This window comes from Ursus maritimus, unplaced genomic scaffold (assembly GCF_017311325.1).
Source record: "Ursus maritimus isolate PB19 unplaced genomic scaffold, ASM1731132v1 scaffold_25, whole genome shotgun sequence".
NCBI classification, from domain to species: domain Eukaryota; kingdom Metazoa; phylum Chordata; class Mammalia; order Carnivora; family Ursidae; genus Ursus; species Ursus maritimus.
Genome location: NW_024425008.1, coordinates 3,765,505 through 3,785,838, shown reverse-complemented (window position 1 = coordinate 3,785,838; position 20,334 = coordinate 3,765,505). Strand labels below are relative to the sequence as shown.

Here is a 20,334-nt window from a genome sequence, read left to right as displayed (position 1 = left end):
AAGGAGAAAAGCTCAATCACCTTCCCTGGACCCGAGTGTGTGTGTGTTCCCTCGGGCCGCGGTGGCCCCTTCCTTGTGTGTGTGTCGGGGGCTGCACCGCGCAGACAAGAGGCTGCACAATGACACGGTTAACCAGTCACCCCGTCAGCGCGACCTCGGACATGCTTACGCTCCTTGGTGCTAGGGCTTCTCTGCAAGTGTCTCAGGAGGAAGAATTCTCGTGCCTCTGCCTGTAAACAAGAATTGGACTAAACCGGGCCTGATGCCCGAGAGAACGCCAGACAGGCAGATGAGGCCAGGGAGACAGGACTCCAGGGTGGAAAGGAGGGGGCTGGGAGGAGGGTCCGAGGGGCTGAAGGCTGACCACATGTCTGTGCCAGCCGTGTGGGCCCACAGGGGGGTGGCTCCTTCTGCCTTCCCCCACCCCCCGTTCTCCGGGCCCGCCTGACACTGGAGGCAGAGTTGCTTCCACCAGCTTAAGAAATTGGGGGCCGGTGTTGGCAGTTAGGGAGGATGACGGGGTCAGCACGGCTCACAGGCCAAGGGGCGGCCCCAGGCAAGGGGACCCTGCCAGGTGGAGGGCAAAGCGTTTGCGCCAGCCCGGCCCCAAACTGTCCCGAGGGCTCTGGCCCCTTTGGGGCAACTGGGGAAGCAGTCCCTGCCGTGAGAGGAAGGAGTCCCCGTCTCAGTCTTGGCCGGTGCCTCTCACTGCTGGCTTGTGGGCCTCAGTTTCCCCATCTGTAAAAGGAGGCAGTAGCCTGTCATCTCTGTGTATTCTCTAAGGCAGAAGGAGCATAGGATGTCAGTTTGGGAAAGGCAAGGGCCCTATTTCACCAGAAGGGGTGGTGGGTGGAAGGCCTCAGGTGTCAAGACTGGGCCCCCACTCACCTCCTGGCTGGTGGGCACACTCCCACTACCTGGGGCTTGTCATTCAGAGGAGAAAATTCTGAATGGGTGCTCTGGACATGGTCTTTTGGAGACTTGGTCCCAGCCCACGCTCAGCCCCAAGTCTGGGAGTGACCTTGGATCCTGTCTCTAGCCTTCTTGACCTCAGTTTTCCCATCTGTAACATGGGGCAGTGCAGGATCCCGGGCATCTGAGAGCCCTTGGAACTCTGGGTTTCTTCCAGATGCCTCAGTGGCCCTTTGGTTTGTTTGTTTGCTGGGTCTTTAGAGTCAGAGGGTCAGAGATGACTGGTCCCCTGACATCCCTTCCCCTCTGCTTTAGAGAGGGAACAGAGAGGGCCAGCGCCCCATCCCGGATAGCAGGCCCTGGCCGTGAAGCCCACTGCTGGTGGCTGGCTCCCTCTTGACCAGCACGAGCAATGGGGTTGCAGTCATTAGCGAGTCCCCAAGGCCAGCTTTTTGTGAACAAGATCCCGATAGCGCTCATGCCCCAAGCTAGCTCCCAGGGGCTGCCTGCGCACTCTGAGGCGGGGATGGCATTTTATGGAGCATTTTTCCAAATGGGTGGGCCGCCGGCCAGGCCTGGAAAACCTTTCTGGGCTGTGGAGTGGTCAGTGTGTAATGAGACTGGCCCCGTGGCGGCAGTCCCAGGAGGGTGTGGCTGGCCGTGCCATCCCCTGGGGTTCACCCCGTGCGCTGTGGTCACGAGCCTCTGGGCAACACCTCTGTTGGTGCCCTCGCCTGCTCGCTGAGAACTTCCTGAAAAAGCCATCAGGGTGGAAACTTCTGGAAAAGTGCTCAGTAACCAGGCCTGTACCGGCTGTCCGTCCCAGACCCAACTTAGAAGACGCCTCCAGCTATCCCTTTGTGTTTTAGCATGGGATGGGTAAATGAGCTCACGGAGCCCTCGCTCGGTCCCGCACCCGGTTATCGCCACAGTGGGCTGCAGCCTTTGCTTTGTGACCTTGGTTGCTATAATACCTGGGAGCTGAAATGAGGAGTCGAAAAATTGCCAGCCTCAATTAGACCAGCGACTGCCTTTGCCGAGGCTGCCTCCGCCACTCCAGCCATTAACCGTAAACATACACCAGAGAGGCCCTAATTCTCTCTAATTGCCCACTCCTGAAGCAGAGAGTGAGGTTCCAGGAAGAGGCATATGTAAACATTCTCCGTGGCCTGGCCAACTGAAATTAGAGGGCTGACGGGGGCCGGCGAGAGAGGGGACGTGATTTCAAAAGATGTCCCAATTACCTCTCCCATTTTCATAAATGGGTCCATAATGTCCAGGCCCCTGTCTTCACAAAGGTACAGGAAATTAGCTTTGCAAAGAGCCTGCGTCTGTAAGGGAAGTTGTAGGAGGGTGGTCTTTACTCAACAGGTAGGAAGCATGAGATCTGAGGCGAGGCTGATTATTTGTATACACTATGGGCTCTATTTCTGGAAATCACCATTTTATTGAAAATAATCCTTTGGTGTCTTTCCCTGCACTAAACATCCATAAGTTCTTTGTACCAAAGGCATGCCAGACCCGTTCGGTCCTGCTGGCCTCCGGGAAAGAGTCACTTTTAAAATCTTGCGATGAACAGCTAGGCTTTTCTAAGCCTGGGAAGCCATGGAGGCTGCTTCTGGGCGTCTACCAGTGGGTCATGAGCTCAGCGCAGGAATTTAGGAGGTCTGAGATCAAATGCTGGTGGCGGCTGTTTCTCTGGACCCCGTAAGGAAGCCCTGAGTTTTCCTCTGGTTCCAGACAGTGACTCATCTCTGCAGCTTTCCTGACGCATCTGTTACCGCTCCAGCCCGGCGCTGCGTTATCACAGATCACGGCGGACCCAGGGCTGTGCTGCACGCAGCTCTGAAACCAAGGCACGACTTTGCCAGTGCCGTGTTTTCGCAGAGCAGCCTGGGTCTGCATGAAGGTTAATCCAGGGCCGCCAGGAGCTCTGGGGGCTCATGGAGCCCTGGGGGCAGAAGCAGGGAAAACAAAACACAGATGCCCCAAGCTACCTGATTTCCCTGGTCCCAGTAAACACACCAAAGTCCTCCCCCTGCCACCCTTACGCCCATGGGAAGTGGCAGTGCTGGGGTCTTGCTGTGTGTTCAGGGCCTAGAGTCCCATTGTCACCTTAGGACTGTGGTCATGGTAAGAGGGCCACCTCAGGTGCTCACCCCGGGGAGGGCTGGAAACTATCTTGGGGGGCATCTGCTCCAAATGGGGGGCCCGGAGTCTGCCCTTGGTCATCCACCAGCTTACGACTGTTTGGTTAACATGTATTTATTTTTATTTTTAAAGACTTCGGGTGTTTTTTGGTTATAAAATCAACCAATTAGAGGAAAACAGGGTTTTGGAAGCTCAAGGCCAGGGAAGGAATTTTTAGGAGGATTTGGAAGCAAGAGGTATACCCCACTGTGTCCCGGCCAAGTCTTGGGAGGCATAGACGTGGAGGGGATCACACAGGGCTTAAGTCAGGGCAGGGGGAGTTGCAGAGGGCCTCTTCCTACCTTGGGGCTCCCTGCCTGCGCCCTCTCTCGCCTGACCTCTGGCTCTGCTCTCACCCACCTCAGAGCGCTGTTCAGACCTCAGCTGTGGCCGACTACCTTTTGGCCACGCTACTTAACCTTCACGAGACTACTGAATGTGTGTTCAAAATCAATTCGCTTAGAACAATCGGTTTTGTTTTGTTTTGTTTTGCTTTAACAAATAGACGTTTTTTCCCCCCTAAGGAGCCTTAGGTTTATGGAAAAAATGAATGGCAAGCACAGAGAATTCCTACACCTGCCCCTGTCCCTGATTGCTCCTGTTATTAACAGCTTGCGTGTGCGGCCCATTTTGTTACAACTGATCAGCCAGTGGTTGATACGTTGTTATGAAAAAAAGTCCGGTGCTTAGGTCATTCCTTGGGTTCCCTCTTTTGTATAGTCTGTGTTTTTTTTTTTTTTTTAAAGGATTTTATTTATTTATTTGACAGAGAGAGACAGCCAGTGAGAGAGGGAACACAAGCAGGGGGAGTGGGAGAGGAAAGAAGCAGGCTCCCAGCTGAGCAGGGAGCCCGATGTGGGGCTGGATCCCAGGACCCTGAGATCACGCCCTGAGCCGAAGGCAGACGCTTAACGACTGAGCCACCCAGGCGCCCCAGTCTGTGTGTTTTGACAGATATAGTAACTACCGTTGCTTAACTCACATTTTTTTTTTTAAGATTTTATTTATTTATTCGACAGAGATAGAGACAGCCAGCGAGAGAGAGAACACAAGCAGGGGGAGTGGGAGAGGAAGAAGCAGGCTCATAGCGGAGGAGCCTGATGTGGGGCTCGATCCCAGAACGCCGGGATCACGCCCTGAGCCGAAGGCAGACGCTTAACCGCTGTGCCACCCAGGCGCCCCTCACATTTTTTTTTTTTTAACTTTAAGGCAAATGCTTGAAACGCAAGGTTTGATGTACCTGGACACAGCTCTTCGGTGCTGATTAAAATGTGTACATAGGGGCGCCTGGGTAGTGCAGTCGTTAAGTGTCTGCCTTTGGCTCAGGGCGTGATCCCGGGGTTCTGGGATCGAGTCCCACATCAGGCTCCTTCGCTAGGAGCCTGCTTTTTCCTCTCCCACTCCCCCTGCTTGTGTTCCCTCTCTCACTGGCTATCTCTCTCTGTCAAATAAATAAATAAAATCTTAAAAAAAAAAAATGTGTACATACTTATTAAAGTGAAGGTATCTCTCCAGGCACCACGATCGTCTATCCTCTGACATGTGCACCATGGTTTAGGACACACATCACAGACAGCACAGCCCGTGGCCCACAGCCTACCACTCTAGTCTTAACCCACGCTCACACCACACCCCGAGCACACGCTGTGCCTCGGCACTGCCCTTCCTCCATAGTGGGATACCCTTCCAGGGAGTCTTCTCCCCACCCTTTTGGTGTCCAGCTCAGCTGTCATTCATGTCGTGGCTCTAAATTTTTGAGCTCCACAAAACGGCACTTATCTCCATGCGTAGCACTAAGCCAAGGGCTCTTGGGTCAGGAGCCACATCCCTGCCTCTGGGCCTGCCCCCATCGACTCCATGGGTAGTTAAAGCCGGGGCGGGGAGCTTGGCGGGTGAGTGAGCTTGCAAGCCAGGGTACTGAAAAGAGAAATGCTTGATTTCACCAATTCCACACCTGCTAGAAAGTTGGGGAGTCCCTGCTTTGGTTGGGTGAGGTTCCATCCCAGTGACCCCGTGCTCTCTCATTCCAGTTGAAGACGCCATCCGGAATCCTCCATGGAAGGAGACAGCGCGACACATGACCCAGCACCCTCCAGCATTCAAATCGTAAGTTGCTGGAGTGTGGGGGACACGTCTGTGGGCTCGTCACTGAGGGTGGGGGCTGCCACCCAGAGCACATTGCCAGGCGAGCCCTGTGGGAGGGCCTGGTGAGCACTGGCCAGGGGGCCGCTCACGGGGAGGCGGGTGCCCAGTGAGCCAAACGGATTGCGGACCTGGGGGGCTTGTGTTCTAAGGCGGGACCCCCAGCCTCCTTGTGTTGTCTCTGTGGCAAAAGAATTCTATAGGCGGCTTCGAGTGCCGGACCCCCAAAGAATCCCTTCTCTCTCGCTCCTCTCAGTGAATGGCCCTTTCATTATTGAGTGTCCCTTTGGCTCTTGTGCCCCAGGGCAGACTAGGATGGAAGTGCCCTTGTGAGCTGGGGGGCCCTTCAAAGGGCCAAGGAAAAAACGCGGGCCGAGGGACCAGCCTCTCAAACGGGCTTCGAGCTCCAATGACCTTCGCTCACCCCCTTGAAATGTCTGGAAAACAGAATGGGCAGATTTTCTGTCTTCAAAGTTTCCGGCTAAACCTCTTCAAGTTCTTTATTGTTTCGGACTGAGACACTCAGCAATGGTAATGGGTAGTTTCTTTTGTATTGGCCTTGAAAGGCCAAAATATTTTCATATTGCTACAGACAAAGCCGTCTATTTAGAAATGAACGCCATGTCTGTCGTTTCCCACTGGGGAGACTGTGTACAACGTGTGTGTGTGTCTCTGTGTACTCTAGGGTCTTGAAACAGGTTTCTCATGGGGATGGCCATTCACCGGGGTCCAGGGGGAAGCGCCTGCCCTGCCAAAGGGGCCTGGGGAACCCGGCCCTAATTGCACATCTATCCTGGTTGGTCTAGGACGTGCACCCCGGGAGGGTCTGGCTGCACTAATATGGACTCTGCCTGCATCTGCCATGTGTATGTGTTAGGGACTGTGGCTTGTGCCTCCGTGGTCAGCTTGGTGGGAGGAAGCAGGAGACTCTAAGATACTGTGGGTGTTCTGTTTCTCTTGTTGCGAGGTCATTTCACTGGTATCTGTTACATGATCCAAATAATGGCCCATAGATGGATGAATGAAGGCACAAAGGAGTGGATCAACTAATAAACAGGTAGAGAAGTGAGCAAGCCAGGATGCGGATGCAGGGAATGAGATCCCATCTGATGCCTAGCAGAGTGATCTCTGAATCAATAAAATATTGAATCATCAGGTAAAGAGAGCCACACACAAGCTGACACCCAGTCCTCGTGGGCCAGGAATAGGTGTAATGCAAATAAATGGCCCCTGAAGTTTACCAATAAAAGAATAAAATGTAAATAGGAGAGAGAATGACCAAAGGGTGGAAATGCAGAAGCCAGTGGCCACAGGACCGTGCCGTGTGCTCACACACTCGCTAGGGGGCTAGATCTCCTGTGGAGTGTTCTGATCACAGATGACGGCAGTGATAATGGTCCTTCCGGGCGGGAGGAAACTTCTGGAGGTGATGGATAGGTTTAGGACAAGGATCGTGGTGTTGGGTTCGTGGTGCACGCTTCTCTCCAGACTCATCAGGTCCCGTACGTTAATTATGTATGGCTTTTTGTGTGTCACCACACAATCAGAATTAAAATGCATAAAGAGAAGGTCACTGAAAGGACTCCCAAAGCACTGGTGAGCACGACAGGTGCGGGAGAGGGAGAGGGGGCAGGTGATTGGGGGGAACGAGAACACGGCAAAAGGTACTTAGTAAATGAAAGGAAGAGCGAGCATTTTCTTCGATTAGGGCTTGCACGAATATATAAGGAGGTACAAGGAGTACTGTGCCAGGTGACCGTGAACCAGCCATTACGATGAATCCACACGTGGGCACCTGGCATAGATAAACAGGCAGCCAAGAGTTCTAAGAACAGATTAAAAAAAAAAAAAAAAAAAGAGAGAGAGAGACAGAACCCAGGACACCAAAGAAGAGAGTTAAATTTTACCAAAAGTTGTCTAACTCCTGGCACACATAAACAAATAAATATCAAAATGAGAGAAAGCCAAAGAGAGAGTGAGTGGTGGAAACTCCCGGACACGGATGGGAGCATGACGTGAGGGGCTTGTGTCCCCCAGTCCTGGGAGCTGAATCTGTCCCATGAAAGGGTAAAAGAGAGAATAAAGTAAAATACCCAAATACAAATCAAGAGGCACAGAAGGAAGAGGAACAGGAATGGGTGAGTAAATGCAGACAAGTAGACGGGGGTAGGATTCGTGCTAGAGCGTTGCCACGCAGCAAAGGTTATGGTGAGTCCAGTTCGACAAGCCAGGGCACTATCAATAAAATAAGTGTCTAAATCAACAAGTAAATCAGGATCTAGAGAAACAGGGCAGAGTGAAGGGGAGCCAGGCCCCTGGGCAACAGGGTTGTCATTAATGTCATCTGGGCCCCAAAGCCCCCGGAGAAGGCAGGCAGGCAAGTGGAGGGGAGAAGCAAAGCTGACTCAGGAGGGAAGGACAGCTCTCAGGGTGTTGGCAACCAAACAGAGAGATGGGGGCTAGGTAGGAGATCCGAGGGAGAGGGTGGGCTCAGACCGCGGAGCATCAAGGGTCAGAGTCTGGACACTCATTTCCGTTAATAGTGGAGTAAGTAGCTGATAAAGAAAAAGAAAACATGAAGGGAAAATGGAAGGAAGGAAGGGAGGAAGAAGTGCACGCACCGCAGAGCCTCAGGGGTCAGGGGTGGCCGTTTGCAGGTGGCAGTAGGATTCGTCGGTCTGTGGTGACTGAGGGCCAAAGATCGAAAGAACGCGAGAGAGAAGAGAGAAAGGAGAGAGACAGAAGCAGGAGAACGGGCTTGGGGTGGGGCGGACGGTTGCAGTTAGGTGTGCCTGCCTCCAGGAGCATAAAAACAGTTACTTAACTAGGGACAAGGACTGGCCGGATCCATGAGCGCCCTAGGAAGGAGTGAGGGAGCAAAAGGTTTGTGTTAAGCAATGAGGAGGGTGCCTAATTTCCAACAGAATGAAAAGGCAGTGAGAAAGACAAAGGATGGGAGGAAGGAAAAAGCAATCAAGATGGGGAAAAAAATAAAAATTAAAAAAAGTCTATAAAAATAATAAATAAATAGGTCAGACAGTTAAGCCTAGGACAGGACATTCATTCAGATCTGGGGCCCCAGAGTTTATAAATGATAAAAACAAGACCATAAATAAAAAGACTGATGCGTGTAGATACACGAGAGGGAGAGGCCCACACTGGGGTAAGAACACGAGCAGGTGCCGTGAGCCCAGAGTTATGACTGGCTCAAAACTGGGCTCTGGAGATGGCGAACTAAATCCTAAACCAAATCACCAGCTCGAGGAATTAACGAACAAAAGGGAGCCTCACGTGCATGGGCGCTGAGACGGCTCTGGGAGCCACGCGTTGTGGTTAATCCAATTCTGTGCACCTGAGGTCCATAAATGAAAGAATAAATATTGAAATAGAAGGGTGACAGAAAGAATGACCGGACACAGGAACGACTGAATCAGAAATGGAGATGCTTGGGACAGCCAGGAGAGCTGTCCTTGGGATCGTCACTCATCTGACTCCGGGCCCCTGAAGGCTCCCCTCCCCCGCCCCTGAGCAAAAAGATGCAGGGACCCAGCTGCAGAGGGCAAGAGAGAGGAGGAGAGTGGAGGGAGACTAACAGGTGAACGAGGAAGGGGGGAAGGACACCATAGAAGGTCACCGCGGGTATGTCCGAAGCTGCAGGCTCTGTTAGGATTAGCCATGAGATCGACTGGTCCCTGTTTGTAGAGCGAGGGAAGTGGAGGGAGTGGAAAAAGAAGCAAAAGACGAGAAAGGGAAGATAATAAACATGAAAACAACCACAGTGCCAAATGGAGAGTTGGGAGAGCTTGTCCGAACAGGGATTATAATTAGTTTACCTACACTCTCCTTAAATAGATCCATGCACTGCCCCTTTCAGAGAATGAATGAAAAATAAAGGGAATACCCAGCCCAGTGACAAGGCGGCGTCATCTAGCACTGTCATAAAACAGACGCAACGGAGGCCCATAAATGAAAGAATAAATACCTAAGTGTAAACGCCGGCTCAGCGCCAGGAAGAGAGATTGCAGATGTGCATGGGGACCTGGTGCTCGGTGTGCGGGGGGGAGCGGGGGGCTTACCTGGCAGGTTCTCTCACAGGGGACCAGGAAGGGAAAGGAGGGCCCTGGGCGGGGGAGGGCAGGGGAAGTGGACTTACCCTCGTGTGGGGAAGAGCAACATCAGGAAGGCGAGATTTGGGAAGAAATACAAGAAAGGAATAGGGAACAAAAATGCTAGGTGAGCACAGAGGTAAGGGCTGTGAAGGGAGGTCTGCACACCCAAGGCTCTGATCGTGGAGGCCCACAGATGAGGGAGTTAGGTGTAAAGGGATGAATGGAGGAGGAACTAAAAGGGGGGGGGAGGAAGGAAGGAAGGAATAAGGAAAAAGGACGGAAGGAGGGAGGAAGGGAGGGAGGGAGGAAGGAAGGGAGGGACAAAGAAGGAGGAAGGAAGGGAGGGAGGGAGGAAGGAACAGAGGAGGAAGGAAGGGAGGAAAGAATAAGGAAGAAGGAGACGAGGAAGAAGGAAGGAGGAAGGAAGGGAGGGAGGAAGGAAGGAAAGGAAGGAAGGGAGGCAGCAGTTTCTCGGGCGCCGAGCCCAGCCGCTGAGCGAGAGGGAAAGAAGAGGGATGGCTCTTGGTATGTTGTGTGCCTGGCACACGCACTTTGCCTGGCAGGGAGGAGCTGGCTCAGGAAGACCCAGGGCGGTATGCTGGCTGTGTGGGCCATTTCACCTCATTTCTCTGATCCTCAGTTTCCCCAGCCGTAAACTTGGAAGGGCATCAGCTTCCTGCTTGGATTGATCGTGGGGGCAAATGCCGTCCCGCTTGTTGGCAGTGCCCTGTCCATAGCCCTGGGTAGGCGGAAGGGCTCGGGCCCAGGCCTTGCAGAAGGCTGTGTGAACAGGGGGTGTGGGGCCAGGTGGGTGTCTTGGCCCCTCCCTGGGCTGGGTCACCTGTGAGGGAGGCTCTTCCCGCCAGGGGGCAGCAGAGGGCAAGGGAGCAGGAGGCTGTGGGGCTTGTGGGCTGTCAGGGTGTGGCACCACTCCAGGGAAAGGTTAGCACGGGGCCAGCAGGGCCTCACAAAGTTGACCCAGGAGCCCGGTGACCCAGGCGCCCAGAGGCAAGTCCCCAGAAACCTCGTTCATGCAACCTTCTGAAATGGGCGCAGGCACCCTCCAGCCTCGTCTCCTAGGCCGCTTGCCCATCTCATCGGGGGTTCTCAGGCAGGTGCCCCTCAGCCTGGGGCTGCAGACGTGGTCCCGGGATCCCGGCCCCCTTGACATGGCATCCCCAGAGCCCGTTTCAAGGCCTCACTGTCTTCTCGCCTGTTTTCCGATGTCCTCTGTATTTGGGCAGAGATGGCGTGGGGGTGTGTGTTGGAGTTGTCCCCTCTCCTCCTGACCTCCCCCCCCCCCCAGGCCCACAGCAGGGCGGGAAGGTCGTTTGTACTGACATTTCCGACCCCAGGGACCCTGCGGATCTGTCCCGTCTCCTTTCTCTGTAGTGGACAGGATTTGTGCAGTGTGTGTCGTGTGCCTGTTTGTCTGCAAAAACCAGAACAAAGTCCCTCTCGACCTCTCAGTTTCTCTTGGGGACGTTAAACCAAAACTGGACTCTTGACAAGTGCCCTGAGCAGGAGGAGCCGTCTTGGCCGGAGCCTGGTGCGTGGCTGGGAGCCGGGGAGCCCAGAGGAGCCGGGCTGGGGCGGGGCTGGCGTGGGCGCTGACACCTGCGCTGACTCTGGACCCTGGGAGGGAGCAGGTGCCGGGGGGGCGGCTGCTGCCCCGGGGGCCAGCCATGCCGAAGGTGTGCACTCAGGCCAGTGAGGTGGGAGCCGCGGGATTCACAGCTGTGGAGTCGGAGACAGGACGTGAGGAGGCGGTGAGGGGGACTGGGGTGACTGCCACGCCTCTTGCGTGGCCCCAAATGGAGGATGGAATTCATGTGTGAGGAGCCACCGTCTGTGCCTCCAGGACCACGTGTCTGGGCCACGTGAGCAGGGCCACATGGGCCTGTATGCTGGGGCTGCAGGGCTCTGCTCACCTCCTCCTTAGGAATCTGGGGGCTCTGGGCTCTGCCTCAGCCGGGCTAAAGCCTGAGGGGTGCACCGGTTACCCCGAGATACCTGCTCACACAGGGACACCCCAAAGAGCTTCCCTAACCAGCTCACGTGTCACTGTGTGGACTAGGGTGGGTGCAGGAGGGGCCTGGAGCAGGGAGAACCCTATGCGGTTAAGTTAGCCAAGGCGCAGGAAGACTTTAAAATGTTGGTGTGCGGTGGGGAGGAGGAAGGGGCCACAGCCAAGCGCCCGGAGGGAGCAGAGGAAGAGGACCAGACCTCTAGGGGAGCCTCCACCCCGTGTCCGAGGGGCTGGTGGGAGGTCCCACTGGCTGGGGAGAAGCTCCAGGGAGACCCGCGGGTGCCCCAGTGGGTGTGTGGGTGGGATTCAGTGGATTGTCTGTGTTCTCAGGAATGCAGAGGGCATGAGGCTTGTCAGGACGCTCAGAGTCTTTGGCCCTTAAGAGTTTTAAGTCTGGAGTTCTAAGGGTCTCCGTTCTGGGGTGCTGAGATTCAGGACAGGGCTTCCCCCCTGCCCCCCGCCCCCCAGCTGCAGAAGCCTGATGGGATCCCTGTCCGGGCCCACCCACGAGCTCCGAGTTGGGATCTTAGTGCTCCCCTCTGATCAGGGCACATCTTAAGTGTGTTTTTCTTTCTTTCCACTTATTAAAACAAGAACAAATTTTCTCTCTTGGACTTTGACTTCTGCATGCACTCCATGCACAAATCCTTCCCCTGGTGACACTAGGAGCTCTCCTTAGACTCCTCTGTGACTCCCAGCTCCCTCCTCTGGAAACTCAGCCTCAGGGCTGGCCTTCCAGAGGCTGGAGGCTGGAGGCTGGGCCTCAGGCAGACAGGCCAAGGCCCCCCTTGTGTTCCTGATGTAACCGGTGTGGATGGCACATGACCTAGAGCAGGAGGTCGCCCATCGCCCTGACACGTCACGCCACTGTCTTTCTCCCCTTCACATTCCTGTCTGTGGGCATACTTTTATTTATTTTTTTAATGGACTTTTTTTTTTCTTTAATAAGCATCCAGTTTTAAACCTTGCCTTCTTCACTACATATATCCTGCGTTTTCCATGCAATATTTTTGTCATCAGCGTTTTTCTTTTTTCCATGAAAAAAAAAAGAATCATCGCCTCACTGGCTGTGTTGTGTCCCATGGAGTGGTTATTTGCCGTCATTTGCAATGCTGACCTGCTATTGTTCTGTATAACTCATCTTTTTTTTTTTTTCCCCGAATGCTATGAATTCCACCACGGCGAATGGCTTTGCGCACATCCACTTTTTTCATTCTTATGAATTGCTTTCTTTCACCTGGAAATGACCATTGCTTCATGGCATGCCAGTTTCTCCTGCTAGACTGTGAGCCCCTTAAGGGCAAGGAGCTTGCCAAATGGATCTTTGTACCCCCAGTGCCCGCCATGTTGTGGATGCTGCGTGGGTGGTGTGCTGGGTGAGACGGTGGAAGGATGGGTGAATGCGTGGGTGCTGAGCGTATGATTAGCTTTCCTAGGGTTGAGCTTCTTGAGTGAAAGGCCAGGGAGTTTGTATGGATGTTGACTAATTTCCAAGGGCTTATAGCATTTTACAATGTCCAGTGATGTATTAGCATTTTGTTAAGATATTCCTAGTTTATCTCTGTTAAACAGTGTTTTTCTGTCATTTTAACTTGCATTGCTTTGATTACTAATGAAGGTTGAGCATTTTCACATATACTTGTTAACCAATTGTATTTTCTCTTCTGTGAACTGTTTGTCCAAGTCCATTGGGTCATGGCTTTCTGGTGAGACTGTTCAAGGATGGAATGGGTGTCCTTGGGATGTAGTGAGCCCTCCGTCACTGGAGGCATTCAAGGGACAGGCCAGGCAGAGCTTTGATGAGGGTAGTTTAAAGGAGATTCACATAGTAGGTGTGGGGTTGGTCTAGATGGTCTTGCAGGTCTATTCGACTAGGATTTGCTTCTCCCTGGAAATGGGGGGTGGGGGCCTCTTCCACTTGGCAGCCTGGCAACATTTAAGATCACATCCCCTGGCTGGGTTCATACATATGTGATTTATAAACTCTACACCGTACCCTCTGGAACTCTTGTGGGACAGGAGTATCTCTTTGACCCTCCGAGGCCCAGATAACCATGCCTAGCATCTCGTGCAGTTAGCTGGTAACTTCCCGCCAGCTCTGACACCCAGCCTTGTTTTCCTTTGAGGAAGCCAGCCCCCTGGACCATCATTTCCCACCTCTTAGGGAATCAGGAGAGACCATCTGTCCTTTGCATTCCCAGTGTCCTGCGATGTGTGAGCAAATGTCCCCGAGGCCTTAGATGGACGGCACATGTTAGATCAGGACTGGTGAAGAATCCTTCGTGTTTTCTTCAGTGGGGCAATTAAATTCCATGACCCGAGGAGCAGAATGGACCCCCTGGTCTTCTTGGGTTTCCCCTTGTGCCCTATCACAAACTGACCTCAGCTCAAAGGCCATCGAGACCATTTGGGGAGGGTGTGTCACCCACGGAGGGCTTGCCCTACTTCCGGAACACCCCCTGCCCTCAGCACAGAGCTGCTTCCTCCCGCCGAGCCCTCTACTATAGCACTGAACGCTGTTTGCCTGCGTCAGAATTAGTCACGCACATGTCTGTCCCAGCATCGAGGCTTGGGAGGCCAGCAATGACTTCCAGCATTAATTTAATCCATCCATCCATTCATCTGTGCGTTTGGCCTCCATTTCTTGACCTGGTGCTTTGGCCTCTCCCTTCCCTGAAAGCAAGCCTTTTCATTTTGCCGGGCTGTGTAGCGCCATGGGCTGTGGTCATGAAGCGAACGCTCTTATTAGAGCTTTCTCCTCCGGGGTCACTGCTCTGAGCACGTCCCAGCTGGACTCATCTGCCACTGTCACCCACACGGCTTCTGTCCCCATGGCGCTTTCCCAGGCATCACCCACGGCGGCGGATCCAGGGCCAGGGTCCGAGAGCCCCCCCGCCCCCCGCCGTGCGCAGAGGTGTCCTCCCCAGGCCGCCCTGCCTCGTGCATGGTCCCTGCCCTGAGCTTTGCCTTCAGCCTCTCTGCTTCCTCCACCAGACGGCAGTGGTTGTAATTCACCCCTTCATTCCTTCATCCCTTCATTCCTTCACAATCGACACACATTTTTCCGAATTAGCTAGTGCTATACTAGAGATGGCTCCCAACGACTCATCCTGATTATCTCCTTTTGGAAGAGAAGACGGGCCTGTCTGCAAGGGGCCATGTTTGTGTGCCAGCAAAAGGCGCCACCCTTGGTTCAGCCCCAACTTCCAGATCGGAGTTCCGTTGGAAGTTTGATGGCCTCCCCGACTTTTTTCCTTACAAAACTAGGTTGATTGGTAATCAGCAAACTGCGTCCCCGGGTGTTCAGAAATCATAACCTGTGTCCTCAAGAGGCCAGAGTGACGGCTAGGGGGTCTGAGATGAACGGCTGCTTCCGGCCGTGAGCTGGCTTTTAAGTCATTAGGACACCCTGATCTTGCCCGCTGGTGATCTTAGAGCTGTTCCTGTCCCTTTTGAAATTAGTTAATGCTGAGCTCTATTTAGAGAAAATTGGGGGAGATGATTGCTCCCCGAGGTGACAAGGATCATACCCTGTGTGCGGGTCTGTACCAACTCATCCGTTGGCAGACCTGGGCATCCAAGACATATGGTACTTTGCAAACCCTGGACGTGACCCCGAGCATTCATGCGGGTCCCAGGCCAGGCAGGACCCCCCTCCCCGCCTTTAGTTCACTGCTCCCTGTGTGGGACAAGGCAGAGGTCTTGGGGCCTCTGCTTAGAATTCTGCAGTTTATTCATTGCATTGGAGAGAAGGCGTAGTGGGCAAAGCCAGGACCCTGGAGCTGGACAAACGTGTGTGGTTGAAACTGACCGTGACAGCTTGAGTCTGTCTTCTGGGGGGACAATGGCACCCACCTCGCAGGGCTGTTGTGAGGATTGCTGTAACCAGGGCTTTGAACTGGGATTCTGACCAGGCGGTGCGCGTGCCCCCGGGGGGCTGCTGGGGGTGGGATGGCAGGCCAGGAGGGGCAGCCTGACTCAGCAGGTTAGTGGGAAATTGCTTTGCCAGACACGCAGGGGACACCGTGGGATAGGGTGCTAAATTAGTATGACATTGTAGGGTTAGATGGGAGTAATTTTGGCAGGGATCTTTATGCCGGGGGAATGGGGGCCTCTTTGGGCAACACCCTTGCCCCCCCTGGGGTACGCGTTCACGCTCACCTCTGTAAAAGGTTGGAAGAACCCTCTGGGTCCTGCCTACTGCTGGGTCTTGCCTGTGGGCGGCACTCACACACATTCCTCCCTCCGCAAGAGCTCTCTCCTGGCAGTGTCCTCCCCCCGACATACTAGGCACCGGCCATCAAAGACACCGCAACGTCCCCTCCCTCAGTTAACAACATTTGGGCTCAAATGCCAGCAGCCTGGGTGCCTAACACAGAACCAAGCCAGTGGTAGGGGCTGCCTTCCATTTTTGTTGAATGGCCAAATAACGAGTTGTAACCACATGCAAGCGGCAGATGTTAAAACCCTTACTAAGATTTTGTATCTCGCTCCTGATTAACCTGTTAACAATTGTTGTATTGTATCTCACGGACTTCTGTATGATGTGTGTTGTTTGAAAACCAGGATTCTTGTTTTGGGTGTTATGCGATGAAACTTTAGCTGTGTTCTGTGTTAGAAATTAGAAATTAGAACCCGGCCGACCCAGGGGCCACCTAACTGTTGTGCGGTGCTGGGCAAGTCACTTCTCCTCTCTGACCCTCGGTCTCCTTTTCTCTGATGGGTCACCAGAAAGCTTCCTCCACTGGGTGGTTGTGAGGCCAGGGGCCGGGTGAACTATAACAGAGCTGATCAAATGCCGGCTCTCATTGAGAATGGTTGTATGTTGGGGATTGCCTGGAAAGTTCCAAGCCTTTGCTGGTTCTAAGTGAGTTGAAAGTCAGCATTGACTTTGTGCTCAGATTGTATTTCAACAGTCAATAGAACGTGTGAGACAGAGGCTGAGCGGTCTGCAAGTATTTAGCGAGTTGGCCCAGGGTAAATACTGGTTTGATTCATGAGTGACGGCTTTTTTCCTTCCTGGGAGCCTCCCCCTCGTCCCACTTTCCATCCTGGCTGCTGCTTCTCATGGGGAGGATTGCCACTGGCTGGGGTGACTGCTTCGGGCTTGCTGTACCTGTCGATGCCGTATCTGCTTGTGGGGCTTCCGCAGACGTCCGTGTGTGCCCCGGGTCGAGTCGGCCAGGCAGGACGAGGTTTAGAGGCAGCGTGAGGAGGGGCTTCTGGGTGACGTCTTTGGGTCATCTTCTTCTGCCCTTTAGGGGAAAGGCCTGTGCTCCTCATTTCCTCACACCCCTCTTCGTCTTACTCTGGCTGTAAGGTGAAAAAATCAGTCTGCAGTCTCTCTGTGGGCCTGGGACCAAGCTGGGGCAGGGCTGTAACCACTACACCCCGCAAGCTTCCTGCTTGATTGGGGGGTGGGCCCGGTTTCTCCATGAGGGAGCTGAGATTCAGAGACGGGATCAGAGCCAGGGCTCAGCAGTCTTGCATGAGGAGCTGGTGCCCTTTGACCCTGCCAGCCAGGCTCTCCTAGTTACTGAGGCTGGTCTCTGCTGGCCCACATGTGCTTGGCTGTGCCCCTGGCAGGGGTCACAGTGCTCCAGAGCTCAGTCGGCTCCAAGGGGGACTTGGAAGCTTGGCTGCATTAGATAAGATATTAGGGGTCATTTTGGGTGGGTGGGTGGGGGGGTCTCTTCAGGAGACCCCTGAGTTTCTTTCCTGGCCCTGTCCAGTGTGTGGGGGGGAGTAGCACTCTGCTCTGTCACCCCGAAACACCATCCAGGTGGGTTGGAGTTCTGCACCCCCAGCCTCTCTCCTGCTCTGCCCGCCCTCTGCGGAAGCCTCACCGGCCTCCCCTTCTTTCTGCCTCCTGCTTTCACAGCCTTGGTAGGCAGGCTCTTTGTGGCCCTCGCTGCTGTCCACCTGGCCACTTCTTGCGGGAGGTCTGGCGTCCACCCCTGTGCACCTGCAGCCAGGAGCACTAGCACCGACTCCCCGATACTCCTCTCCCTCAGGCTTAGCTGAGGGGGCCCTCGCTCTATCACTGTTGGCTGTCTGCCCTGTGGACATCCCACATCCTTGAGAACATGCCTGAGCGGAGAGGGGCCTTGCCTTGGTGCTCCTGAGGGACCCCAAGGGAGAGACAGGTAGATAGGGGCCTCCTCCCAGGGGACTATGAGTTTATGTTCAGGTGTCCGCTCCCCGATGGGCCTTGGGCTCCTGGAAGCTTAGGGCTGTGTGTGACCCAGGATGAGGAAGTCTCCTTGGTGCCCAGTATTGACACGTCACCTGCCCCTTGAAATGGGCAGGGCTGGGTCCCCATTTCCTGAAGGCAGGTGAGGGACCGGAGGGTCGGAGGGGTGACGGCCAAGCTGTACTTGAACCCTCACTCTGAGAGCTATGCTTCTCTGACCTTACTGCACTAGTAGCGTCTAATAGGTGCTCATGACTGAGGAGGCGGGGTTTTTCAAGGACGTGAAGAACTGAATTGATGGTCAGCTGATGTGCAAGGTGAATCCACATGTGTTTCTTTAGGAGGAAAGTGTGTTTTCTTTGCAAAGACTCCCCAGGGCACATCCTGAGGGTCTCTGCCTGTGGCGGGGCTTCCCCCCGGGGCAGGTGCAGCTCAGAGGAGGGCCCCTCCTGACAGACATGTCTGTCTGCTGCACATTTTTGGAAGTATTTATGTCTAGAATAAACTTCATTTAGGCTCAAGTGTCCTCGTTTGTGCTGTGGCCCAAGTGATTTTGGTAATGTGGCATTTGGTAATGCCCAGGTTGGAGGGAGGCCCTGGTCATGCCCACACTCTCTCTGTGGCTGGTGGTGGTGGGTCCTGGAGTGTGGAGATCTCCACCAAATGTCTTTGTTTCCACCATTGGTGACAGTTAACCTGTAAGGCACATGCCAAGTCCGAGATGCAGCCATGGGCACCCCAAAAGCAAGGAGGGATTGGACTCCAGACCGTGGTTCCTTTCATCTGCTCTCACCCCCAAAGACGGTACCCGGGCACAAGTTGAGGGATGGGACTCTGGAGGTCTTGCTCTTTTGAATTCTGGTCCTGGTGTCACCGTTGGCCAGCGCAGTGGCCTTGGGCAGGTTACAGGCACCCCGAGTCTTGGTTTTCCCACCTGTAGAATGGGTACTGAACAATTGTATCCGCACAAAGGACACTGGTAAGCCCCGAGAACAGGCCGCGTGCCTTGCTGCACCCCATATGCTGCTCTGAGAATCAAGGTCTGGGTTCGAGGCCACTCTGGGGCCCACGTGTGTGTGGCCTGGCCGATTTTTGCTCACCTGTAACCTGGAAATAGTCACATTTACCTGGCACGGTATTGTGGGATTCAATGAGTTTGTTTATGTGAAAATAAATGCTTTGTTACCTGGTGCACAGGTGGCCTCACCCCTTGTTCTCTGGTGGGCCCCGGGTCTGGCCAAGGTGCCCTGTGGCCTGTGGGCGCTGGTCGCAGAAGTCCTGTGCTCCCCAGAACTACGGTGGCCCAAGTGGCTGGTGCGCGGAGTGGAGGGTGTCAGGGAAGCACGCGGCCAGCTCTGGGGAGGCAGGCAGGGAGGGCAGGGTTTGCTTTTAAATACAGAGATTTAACAAGATCAGAGGAGGTGGGGTTGAGGCCAGAGGCGTTGAGGGCAGGGGGGAGCAGGGGGAGCTTTTAGATACCCCCAGAGGAGGGGGGCTGCTATTTTAGAAAACATCCAGGTTTAATTGGCAGTGGTTTGGGCAGGAGAGCTGGGGTGGTGTTTAGAAAGGCTGAGAGTTCCAGATTCTGGGTTAGTGAGGTGAGAATCTTCAGAGGTCATGGGTACAGGAGGGTGTCAGGACTAAGGGTATGCTTCTGGAAATCTCTGCAGGTGGGGGAGACTGGGGAGGTGGTGATGTGTGGGAGCCCAGAGATCGAGGGGCACTAGCTGGAGGGCAGGAGCTGGTGCCTGGGTGCTCCTCCGACCCCCCCATGGCTGCTGGGAGCCGGGGCCTTCCCCCCGTGGTGTCCAGTGGTGTCCAGTCCCGGGGCCCTCTCTCCTCTCCTCGCCCCCCCGGCCTGCCTGTCTGCATGAGAACTCTTGTCAGCCAGTGAGACCGGGAGCGGGCCCCTTCATCTGCACCTGTGTCTCTCTCAGCCTCCGCAGCCACAGGGACACCCTGCACACGTTCCCGCGGGACAGGCCGGACCCAAAGACTCTGGACCAGGGCCGCCCCCTGCGAGGAGGGGCATGCCCTCCCGGCCTCTCCTTGCCTAGCCACCCGCCCTCTGACTGATGGACTTCACTGATCTGAGGCTCAGACACGTGGGCTGGACCCCTACCCACCCCTCATGAACCCTGAGACTTGGGGGAGCCACCGAGCCTTCACTTGTCCACACCTGAGGAGTGGGCTCGGACACCTACCTCACAGGGTTGTTGTGAGGAGCGAGTGATGTGGTTTGAAAGCGCCTGACCTGGGGCTTGGCACAGCCTATTGTGCTCTCAATAAATGTGTTTCTTGCCTTAACAAAACCAGTGATGGACGTGCTACTAATATGAGGAGGGCTGAATGTCGGGTGTGCCGTCTGGCTGGGGCTGCTCTCACCCCGGGAGTGTGGTGGGCGGGGAGGGCGGGGGAGCCAGCGCTGACCTCCTGTGGCAGATGTGTTTTGGGGTGAACTAACTCCGGCTGGTCCCCCTTCTTCTAATGGTTTTGGGATGTCAGGTTCCTTTCCAGAAAGGAATGTAGCTGGGGAGTGGAGGATGTCTGAGCTGAGTGCAGCGTCGGGGTCCCCAGAGCCCCAGAAGGGCTGCCCCCAGGCTGCGACTCTTCCTCCCCTCCTCCTGCACTCCCTGGGCCCTGCAGGGGCCAGGCAGAGCTGCGGTCCTGCTCGAACTGACGGTGAGTGTGTGGCCAGCCTGGGTATGACCCAGGGCCAGCGCTCACTGCCTAGGATGGTTACCGAGCTCAGAGGGACC

At 54.7% G+C, this 20,334-nt stretch overlaps 1 long non-coding RNA gene across 6 annotated transcripts in view; it reads left to right on the top strand.

Annotated features, from left to right (window-relative positions):
• The window catches only part of LOC121105204, a 34,257-nt gene extending 14,309 nt beyond the window's left edge, over positions 1 to 19,948 (top strand). For 2 of the 6 annotated variants that reach the window (XR_005837609.1, XR_005837611.1), the window contains exons 6-7: positions 5,133 to 5,208; positions 19,513 to 19,942. This is a non-coding gene — a long non-coding RNA (uncharacterized LOC121105204). Of the gene's footprint in view, positions 1 to 5,132; positions 5,209 to 19,512 lie in introns of all 6 variants that reach the window. The other 4 variants (XR_005837613.1, XR_005837612.1, XR_005837610.1 and 1 more) reach the window with 3 other exon arrangements.
• The last annotated feature ends 386 nt before the right edge of the window (positions 19,949 to 20,334 follow it).